Genomic DNA, 10,925 nt, shown 5'->3' on the forward strand with positions numbered 1-10,925 from the left:
GCACGGCTAGGAGGGATGGATACCGGGGTATAGACGGGACCGGGAGACAGGCAAGGACACGGTACACTGTAACAGGAAGCACAGTGGACAAGGGGACATGACAACTAGCTGACTAGGGAACAAACCACTAACTAATCATGGATTTTGACCATCAACTCTTCACCTCTCTCCAAAGGGGTCTTCAGGGAATGTGTACAGGGATTGGAGCCCCGCATTGGGGTCCTCCATTCTGAGTGGATGACATGCCATGTGGTCACAGATCTACCTGCACAGACTGTGTTAGGTTCCCCTTGGTTCACACAACACAATCCGGGAGTTGACTGGAAGACCCAGGACATAGGTCAGTGGAGCTCTTACTGTAGGAGTCACTGTCTGGGGGCCTGTCTCCACCGTCACCTCTAGGATCCCGGAGCCGTTGTCTGACTTTAGTGATGTCTTCTCTTAGGAGGGTTGTCAGGAGCTGCCGGATTCGGGATCTGCAGGGAAATAAATTGGTGAACGAGGGCTGTAGTTTGGGGAGGGGGGGGGGGGGGGGCTGCTGTGTTGTTAAAATAAAATTTAGTTTTCTTTTTTTTTTCAACTACTGTATTAGTAGTGGGGATGTCTGATAAGTGCCCACCCGTTACTAATACCAGTTCTTGATGCCAGCTGGCAATTCACATCTGACATCAACAACATATATTACCCCATTTGCCACCGCACCAAGGCAAAGAAAGGGATGAGCCGAGGCAAAGCGCTAGGATCGGCGCAGCTAATGTATGTGCCACTTCTGGGGCGGCTGCGGCCTGCTATTTTACGGCTGGGAAGGGCCCAATAACCATGGCCCTTCCAAGTCTGCGAATATCAGACCCCAGCTATCTGCTTTACTTTGGCTTGTCATCCAATTTGGAGGGGGACCCCATTTTTTTTCTTTATTATTTATTTAATTTAAAGCAACAGCGTGGGGTGACGTGTGTTTTGGATTACCGGCCAAGGTGGAGCTGCCAGATGTGGTCAGCAGCATGCAGCTGTCTGCTTTATCTTAGCTAGCTGTGGAGACACTGGGCTCAGTGGGTGCTTTCGTCCACTAAAACCCGCCGCCTTTAGAAAGACAGCGTGGCTCAGGGCTCATCCCAACTGAATGCCGGCCTCCTTAACCGTGGGCGTAACACTACTCAGACAACACAGGGTGAGGGAACCACAATAATTAGACTTTATTGGATCCCCAAACAATTAACGGCACATAACGCATAACCAGCAAAACACACAAATGTAACAGGCAACAGAGTCTCACCCTTCCGCTGCTCACCAGGGATTTAGAATGTCCATGCCTCAGAGGTTCCAGGGCTGCTTACTCCAATCCAGCAGCACCCTGCTTTTGGCGGGCACCCACCGAGAAAGGAATAACGCCAGATTTAGGAAGCTGGCTGAGGTCTGCAAAGTCTGTAACAGGTGACTGAATTGTCCCAACCTGGGTTTCCTCCTTAGGTAGTCCTGGTATGATGATACAATCCTGGCAGCCGGAGTCGAAATCCCTAGGCTGTGGATATGGTCTCCAACCGGAACCGGAGTCCCTAGATTGAAGCCATAAGATATCCTGATACTCTAGTCAGCTCCAAAGAGCTTAGACTGGATCCATCAACCTTCATCAACCCTGGTGGCTTAAAGAAGTCCCTTTTATAGCCATAACCTTCCCTTAGGATACACTGCGTCCTCATCGATTGGTTGGACAAGATTGCTTCTCCCATTGGATGAATTTCAAGCTGCATGGATAATGTTCATTTAAATGATGTGCATAGAAAGACTCAGTATATCTACATGGAGTCGGCAAGTCACAGACTCAATAATGGCTACTAAGGTAATCACATTATCAATACACAACTACAATACAATGGTTACTGGAAAAGTCTGGAGAACAATACGTCTGGCTTTCAGTGGCCAACACAATTACATTGAGTCAACAAGAGTCTTGTAAAAACAATGAGGGACTTCTCCCCCATCTATAGACAATCTATCATCCTGTCTGGCTGGATTTTAAGAAACTTTAACCTGTGAGAGTCCATGTCGTCACACTAGCTACCAAAAATAAGGGGACCCCACATACCTATCTATGTGTAGTGTGTCACTATCCTGTGTATGGTGTGTAGTGTCACTATCCTGTGTACGGTGTGTAGTGTCACTATCCTGTGTACGGTGTGTAGTGTCACTATCCTGTGTACGGTGTGTAGTGTCACTATCCTGTGTACGGTGTGTAGTGTCACTATCCTGTGTACGGTGTGTAGTGTCACTATCCTGTGTACGGTGTGTAGTGTCACTATCCTGTGTATGGTGTGTAGTGTCACTATCCTGTGTATGGTGTGTAGTGTCACTATCCTGTGTATGGTGTGTAGTGTCACTATCCTGTGTATGGTGTGTAGTGTCACTATCCTGTGTACTGTGTGTAGTGTCACTATCCTGTGTATGGTGTGTAGTGTCACTATCCTGTGTATGGTGTGTAGTGTCACTATCCTGTGTATGGTGTGTAGTGTCACTATCCTGTGTATGGTGTGTAGTGTCACTATCCTGTGTACTGTGTGTAGTGTCACTATCCTGTGTACTGTGTGTAGTGTCACTATCCTGTGTACTGTGTGTAGTGTCACTATCCTGTGTACTGTGTGTAGTGTCACTATCCTGTGTACTGTGTGTAGTGTCACTATCCTGTGTACGGTGTGTAGTGTCACTATCCTGTGTACTGTGTGTAGTGTCACTATCCTGTGTACTGTGTGTAGTGTCACTATCCTGTGTACTGTGTGTAGTGTCACTATCCTGTGTACTGTGTGTAGTGTCACTATCCTGTGTACTGTGTGTAGTGTCACTATCCTGTGCACTGTGTGTAGTGTCACTATCCTGTGTACTGTGTGTAGTGTCACTATCCTGTGTACTGTGTGTAGTGTCACTATCCTGTGTACTGTGTGTAGTGTCACTATCCTGTGTATGGTGTGTAGTGTCACTATCCTGTGTATGGTGTGTAGTGTCACTATCCTGTGTACGGTGTGTAGTGTCACTATCCTGTGTACTGTGTGTAGTGTCACTATCCTGTGTATGGTGTGTAGTGTCACTATCCTGTGTATGGTGTGTAGTGTCACTATCCTGTGTACTGTGTGTAGTGTCACTATCCTGTGTATGGTGTGTAGTGTCACTATCCTGTGTACTGTGTGTAGTGTCACTATCCTGTGTACTGTGTGTAGTGTCACTATCCTGTGTACTGTGTGTAGTGTCACTATCCTGTGTATGGTGTGTAGTGTCACTATCCTGTGTACTGTGTGTAGTGTCACTATCCTGTGCACTGTGTGTAGTGTCACTATCCTGTGTACTGTGTGTAGTGTCACTATCCTGTGTACTGTGTGTAGTGTCACTATCCTGTGTACTGTGTGTAGTGTCACTATCCTGTGTATGGTGTGTAGTGTCACTATCCTGTGTATGGTGTGTAGTGTCACTATCCTGTGTATGGTGTGTAGTGTCACTATCCTGTGTATGGTGTGTAGTGTCACTATCCTGTGTACTGTGTGTAGTGTCACTATCCTGTGTACTGTGTGTAGTGTCACTATCCTGTGTACTGTGTGTAGTGTCACTATCCTGTGTACTGTGTGTAGTGTCACTATCCTGTGTACTGTGTGTAGTGTCACTATCCTGTGTACTGTGTGTAGTGTCACTATCCTGTGTATGGTGTGTAGTGTCACTATCCTGTGTACTGTGTGTAGTGTCACTATCCTGTGCACTGTGTGTAGTGTCACTATCCTGTGTACTGTGTGTAGTGTCACTATCCTGTGTACTGTGTGTAGTGTCACTATCCTGTGTACTGTGTGTAGTGTCACTATCCTGTGTACTGTGTGTAGTGTCACTATCCTGTGTACGGTGTGTAGTGTCACTATCCTGTGTACTGTGTGTAGTGTCACTATCCTGTGTACTGTGTGTAGTGTCACTATCCTGTGTACGGTGTGTAGTGTCACTATCCTGTGTACTGTGTGTAGTGTCACTATCCTGTGCACTGTGTGTAGTGTCACTATCCTGTGCACTGTGTATAGTGTCACTATCCTGTGTACTGTGTGTAGTGTCACTATCCTGTGTACTGTGTGTAGTGTCACTATCCTGTGTACTGTGTGTAGTGTCACTATCCTGTGTACTGTGTGTAGTGTCACTATCCTGTGTACTGTGTGTAGTGTCACTATCCTGTGTACTGTGTGTAGTGTCACTATCCTGTGCACTGTGTGTAGTGTCACTATCCTGTGTACTGTGTGTAGTGTCACTATCCTGTGTACTGTGTGTAGTGTCACTATCCTGTGTACTGTGTGTAGTGTCACTATCCTGTGTATGGTGTGTAGTGTCACTATCCTGTGTATGGTGTGTAGTGTCACTATCCTGTGTACGGTGTGTAGTGTCACTATCCTGTGTACGGTGTGTAGTGTCACTATCCTGTGTACTGTGTGTAGTGTCACTATCCTGTGTACTGTGTGTAGTGTCACTATCCTGTGTACTGTGTGTAGTGTCACTATCCTGTGTACGGTGTGTAGTGTCACTATCCTGTGCACTGTGTGTAGTGTCACTATCCTGTGTACTGTGTGTAGTGTCACTATCCTGTGTACTGTGTGTAGTGTCACTATCCTGTGCACTGTGTGTAGTGTCACTATCCTGTATACTGTGTGTAGTGTCACTATCCTGTGTATGGTGTGTAGTGTCACTATCCTGTGTATGGTGTGTAGTGTCACTATCCTGTGTACTGTGTATAGTGTCACTATCCTGTGTACTGTGTATAGTGTCACTATCCTGTGTACTGTGTGTAGTGTCACTATCCTGTGTACTGTGTGTAGTGTCACTATCCTGTGTATGGTGTGTAGTGTCACTATCCTGTGTACTGTGTGTAGTGTCACTATCCTGTGTACTGTGTGTAGTGTCACTATCCTGTGTACTGTGTGTAGTGTCACTATCCTGTGTACTGTGTGTAGTGTCACTATCCTGTGTACTGTGTGTAGTGTCACTATCCTGTGTACTGTGTGTAGTGTCACTATCCTGTGTACTGTGTGTAGTGTCACTATCCTGTGTACTGTGTGTAGTGTCACTATCCTGTGTACTGTGTGTAGTGTCACTATCCTGTGTATGGTGTGTAGTGTCACTATCCTGTGTACTGTGTGTAGTGTCACTATCCTGTGTACTGTGTGTAGTGTCACTATCCTGTGTACTGTGTGTAGTGTCACTATCCTGTGTACTGTGTATAGTGTCACTATCCTGTGTACTGTGTATAGTGTCACTATCCTGTGTACTGTGTATAGTGTCACTATCCTGTGTACTGTGTGTAGTGTCACTATCCTGTGCACTGTGTTTAGTGTCACTATCCTGTGTATGGTGTGTAGTGTCACTATCCTGTGTACTGTGTGTAGTGTCACTATCCTGTGTACTGTGTGTAGTGTCACTATCCTGTGTACGGTGTGTAGTGTCACTATCCTGTATACTGTGTGTAGTGTCACTATCCTGTGTATGGTGTGTAGTGTCACTATCCTGTGTACTGTGTGTAGTGTCACTATCCTGTGTACTGTGTGTAGTGTCACTATCCTGTGTACTGTGTGTAGTGTCACTATCCTGTGTACTGTGTGTAGTGTCACTATCCTGTGTACTGTGTGTAGTGTCACTATCCTGTGTACTGTGTGTAGTGTCACTATCCTGTGTATGGTGTGTAGTGTCACTATCCTGTGTACTGTGTGTAGTGTCACTATCCTGTGTACTGTGTGTAGTGTCACTATCCTGTGTACTGTGTGTAGTGTCACTATCCTGTGTACTGTGTATAGTGTCACTATCCTGTGTACTGTGTATAGTGTCACTATCCTGTGTACTGTGTATAGTGTCACTATCCTGTGTACTGTGTGTAGTGTCACTATCCTGTGCACTGTGTGTAGTGTCACTATCCTGTGTACTGTGTGTAGTGTCACTATCCTGTGTACGGTGTGTAGTGTCACTATCCTGTATACTGTGTGTAGTGTCACTATCCTGTGTATGGTGTGTAGTGTCACTATCCTGTGTACTGTGTGTAGTGTCACTATCCTGTGTACTGTGTGTAGTGTCACTATCCTGTGTATGGTGTGTAGTGTCACTATCCTGTGTACTGTGTGTAGTGTCACTATCCTGTGTACTGTGTGTAGTGTCACTATCCTGTGCACTGTGTGTAGTGTCACTATCCTGTGTACGGTGTGTAGTGTCACTATCCTGTGTACTGTGTGTAGTGTCACTATCCTGTGTACGGTGTGTAGTGTCACTATCCTGTGTATGGTGTGTAGTGTCACTATCCTGTGTACTGTGTGTAGTGTCACTATCCTGTGTATGGTGTGTAGTGTCACTATCCTGTGTACTGTGTGTAGTGTCACTATCCTGTGTACTGTGTGTAGTGTCACTATCCTGTGTATGGTGTGTAGTGTCACTATCCTGTGTACTGTGTGTAGTGTCACTATCCTGTGCACTGTGTGTAGTGTCACTATCCTGTGTACGGTGTGTAGTGTCACTATCCTGTGTACTGTGTGTAGTGTCACTATCCTGTGCACTGTGTGTAGTGTCACTATCCTGTGTACGGTGTGTAGTGTCACTATCCTGTGTACTGTGTGTAGTGTCACTATCCTGTGTACGGTGTGTAGTGTCACTATCCTGTGTATGGTGTGTAGTGTCACTATCCTGTGTACTGTGTGTAGTGTCACTATCCTGTGTACGGTGTGTAGTGTCACTATCCTGTGTACTGTGTGTAGTGTCACTATCCTGTGTACTGTGTGTAGTGTCACTATCCTGTGTACTGTGTGTAGTGTCACTATCCTGTGTACTGTGTGTAGTGTCACTATCCTGTGCACTGTGTGTAGTGTCACTATCCTGTGTACTGTGTGTAGTGTCACTATCCTGTGTACTGTGTGTAGTGTCACTATCCTGTGCACTGTGTGTAGTGTCACTATCCTGTGTACTGTGTGTAGTGTCACTATCCTGTGTATGGTGTGTAGTGTCACTATCCTGTGTACTGTGTGTAGTGTCACTATCCTGTGCACTGTGTGTAGTGTCACTATCCTGTGTACGGTGTGTAGTGTCACTATCCTGTGCACTGTGTGTAGTGTCACTATCCTGTGCACTGTGTGTAGTGTCACTATCCTGTGTACGGTGTGTAGTGTCACTATCCTGTGTACGGTGTGTAGTGTCACTATCCTGTGTACTGTGTGTAGTGTCACTATCCTGTGTACTGTGTGTAGTGTCACTATCCTGTGTACTGTGTGTAGTGTCACTATCCTGTGTACTGTGTGTAGTGTCACTATCCTGTGTACTGTGTGTAGTGTCACTATCCTGTGTACTGTGTGTAGTGTCACTATCCTGTGTACTGTGTGTAGTGTCACTATCCTGTGTACTGTGTGTAGTGTCACTATCCTGTGTACTGTGTGTAGTGTCACTATCCTGTGTACTGTGTGTAGTGTCACTATCCTGTGTACTGTGTGTAGTGTCACTATCCTGTGCACTGTGTGTAGTGTCACTATCCTGTGTACTGTGTGTAGTGTCACTATCCTGTGTACTGTGTGTAGTGTCACTATCCTGTGTACTGTGTGTAGTGTCACTATCCTGTGTACTGTGTGTAGTGTCACTATCCTGTGTACTGTGTGTAGTGTCACTATCCTGTGCACTGTGTGTAGTGTCACTATCCTGTGTACTGTGTGTAGTGTCACTATCCTGTGTACTGTGTGTAGTGTCACTATCCTGTGTACTGTGTGTAGTGTCACTATCCTGTGCACTGTGTGTAGTGTCACTATCCTGTGTACTGTGTGTAGTGTCACTATCCTGTGTACTGTGTGTAGTGTCACTATCCTGTGTACTGTGTGTAGTGTCACTATCCTGTGTACTGTGTGTAGTGTCACTATCCTGTGTACTGTGTGTAGTGTCACTATCCTGTGCACTGTGTGTAGTGTCACTATCCTGTGCACTGTGTGTAGTGTCACTATCCTGTGTACTGTGTGTAGTGTCACTATCCTGTGTACTGTGTGTAGTGTCACTATCCTGTGTACTGTGTGTAGTGTCACTATCCTGTGTACTGTGTATAGTGTCACTATCCTGTGCACTGTGTGTAGTGTCACTATCCTGTGCACTGTGTGTAGTGTCACTATCCTGTGTACTGTGTGTAGTGTCACTATCCTGTGTACTATGTGTAGTGTCACTATCCTGTGTACTGTGTGTAGTGTCACTATCCTGTGTACTGTGTGTAGTGTCACTATCCTGTGTACTGTGTGTAGTGTCACTATCCTGTGTACTGTGTGTAGTGTCACTATCCTGTGTACGGTGTGTAGTGTCACTATCCTGTGTACGGTGTATAGTGTCACTATCCTGTGTACTGTGTATAGTGTCACTATCCTGTGCACTGTGTGTAGTGTCACTATCCTGTGCACTGTGTGTAGTGTCACTATCCTGTGTACTGTGTGTAGTGTCACTATCCTGTGTACTGTGTGTAGTGTCACTATCCTGTGTACTGTGTGTAGTGTCACTATCCTGTGTACTGTGTGTAGTGTCACTATCCTGTGTACTGTGTGTAGTGTCACTATCCTGTGTACTGTGTGTAGTGTCACTATCCTGTGTACTGTGTGTAGTGTCACTATCCTGTGCACTGTGTGTAGTGTCACTATCCTGTGTACTGTGTGTAGTGTCACTATCCTGTGCACTGTGTGTAGTGTCACTATCCTGTGCACTGTGTGTAGTGTCACTATCCTGTGTACTGTGTGTAGTGTCACTATCCTGTGCACTGTGTGTAGTGTCACTATCCTGTGTGTACTGTGTGTAGTGTCACTATCCTGTGTACGGTGTGTAGTGTCACTATCCTGTGTACTGTGTATAGTGTCACTATCCTGTGTACTGTGTGTAGTGTCACTATCCTGTGTACGGTGTGTAGTGTCACTATCCTGTGTACTGTGTGTAGTGTCACTATCCTGTGTACTGTGTGTAGTGTCACTATCCTGTGTACTGTGTGTAGTGTCACTATCCTGTCTACTGTGTGTAGTGTCACTATCCTGTGTACTGTGTGTAGTGTCACTATCCTGTGTACTGTGTGTAGTGTCACTATCCTGTGTACTGTGTGTAGTGTCACTATCCTGTGTACTGTGTGTAGTGTCACTATCCTGTGTATGGTGTGTAGTGTCACTATCCTGTGTACGGTGTGTAGTGTCACTATCCTGTGTACGGTGTGTAGTGTCACTATCCTGTGTACTGTGTGTAGTGTCACTATCCTGTGTACGGTGTGTAGTGTCACTATCCTGTGTATGGTGTGTAGTGTCACTATCCTGTGTATGGTGTGTAGTGTCACTATCCTGTGTATGGTGTGTAGTGTCACTATCCTGTGTATGGTGTGTAGTGTCACTATCCTGTGTATGGTGTGTAGTGTCACTATCCTGTGTACTGTGTGTAGTGTCACTATCCTGTGTACTGTGTGTAGTGTCACTATCCTGTGTACTGTGTGTAGTGTCACTATCCTGTGTACTGTGTGTAGTGTCACTATCCTGTGCACTGTGTGTAGTGTCACTATCCTGTGTACTGTGTGTAGTGTCACTATCCTGTGTACTGTGTGTAGTGTCACTATCCTGTGTACTGTGTGTAGTGTCACTATCCTGTGTACTGTGTGTAGTGTCACTATCCTGTGTACTGTGTGTAGTGTCACTATCCTGTGTACTGTGTGTAGTGTCACTATCCTGTGTACGGTGTGTAGTGTCACTATCCTGTGTACGGTGTGTAGTGTCACTATCCTGTGTACTGTGTGTAGTGTCACTATCCTGTGTACTGTGTGTAGTGTCACTATCCTGTGTACTGTGTGTAGTGTCACTATCCTGTGTACTGTGTGTAGTGTCACTATCCTGTGTACTGTGTGTAGTGTCACTATCCTGTGTACGGTGTGTAGTGTCACTATCCTGTGTACTGTGTGTAGTGTCACTATCCTGTGTACTGTGTGTAGTGTCACTATCCTGTGTACTGTGTGTAGTGTCACTATCCTGTGTACGGTGTGTAGTGTCACTATCCTGTGTACTGTGTGTAGTGTCACTATCCTGTGCACTGTGTGTAGTGTCACTATCCTGTGTACTGTGTGTAGTGTCACTATCCTGTGTACTGTGTGTAGTGTCACTATCCTCCATCCTCGCACACTGGCGGGCGGGCTCTAGGACCCGGCGGCGCGCTCCCGGCTGCCGCACTGATCGGGGAGGAGGCGGCGGCGGCAGCTCGGGGGGACAGACGATCAGTGCGGGGGACACGGGAGGAGTCGGAGGGACAGGACCCCCCATCCGCGGACACCGACCTGTCCTGGGTGAGTACGGCCTGTGCCGCCGCTGCTCGGTGCCAGCCATGCCCGGCCGGGAGCCTCCAGTGCCAGCTGCCCGTCCTCTGCCAGCTCTGCCCTTGAGCGCAGGCCCGGCAGCAGCAGCAGGCACAGGAGCGAGGTGGCACCGGCTCAGCCATCCTGCAGTGCCCCGTGCCGTGCAGCCTGGGCTCTGATCAGACACCTGTAGCCTGTGTGAGGTTATATGGGGTGAGCAGCCGCCTGCCGAGCCATGCTATCACCAGCCGAGCCCTCCGCTACCGGCCAAGCCCACCCGGCACCCAGCGAGCCCACCCGTCACTGGCCAAGCCCTCCTGTCACTGGCCAAGCCCTCCCGTCACCAGCCGAGCCCTCCGCTACCGGCCAAGCCCACCCGGCACCCAGCGAGCCCACCCGTCACTGGCCAAGCCCTCCTGTCACTGGCCAAGCCCTCCCGTCACCAGCCGAGCCCTCCGCTACCGGCCAAGCCCACCCGGCACCCAGCGAGCCCACCCGTCACTGGCCAAGCCCTCCTGTCACTGGCCAAGCCCTCCCGTCACCAGCCGAGCCCTCCGCTACCGGCCAAGCCCACCCGGCACCCAGCGAGCCCACCCGCCTCCGGCCGAGC

General features: G+C 47.7%; 1 protein-coding gene across 1 annotated transcript in view; it reads left to right on the plus strand.

Moving 5' to 3' along the window:
- Positions 1–10,190: 10,190 nt before the first annotated feature.
- The window catches only part of LOC142297087 (DNA (cytosine-5)-methyltransferase 3A-like), a 271,093-nt gene continuing 270,358 nt past the window's right edge, over positions 10,191–10,925 (plus strand). Inside the window, 1 exon segment of the mRNA XM_075341333.1 lies at positions 10,191–10,306. The gene's annotated coding sequence lies outside the window, so the exon portion shown is untranslated.

Source organism: Anomaloglossus baeobatrachus, chromosome 3, assembly GCF_048569485.1.
Source record: "Anomaloglossus baeobatrachus isolate aAnoBae1 chromosome 3, aAnoBae1.hap1, whole genome shotgun sequence".
Classification (NCBI taxonomy): Eukaryota; Metazoa; Chordata; class Amphibia; order Anura; family Aromobatidae; genus Anomaloglossus; species Anomaloglossus baeobatrachus.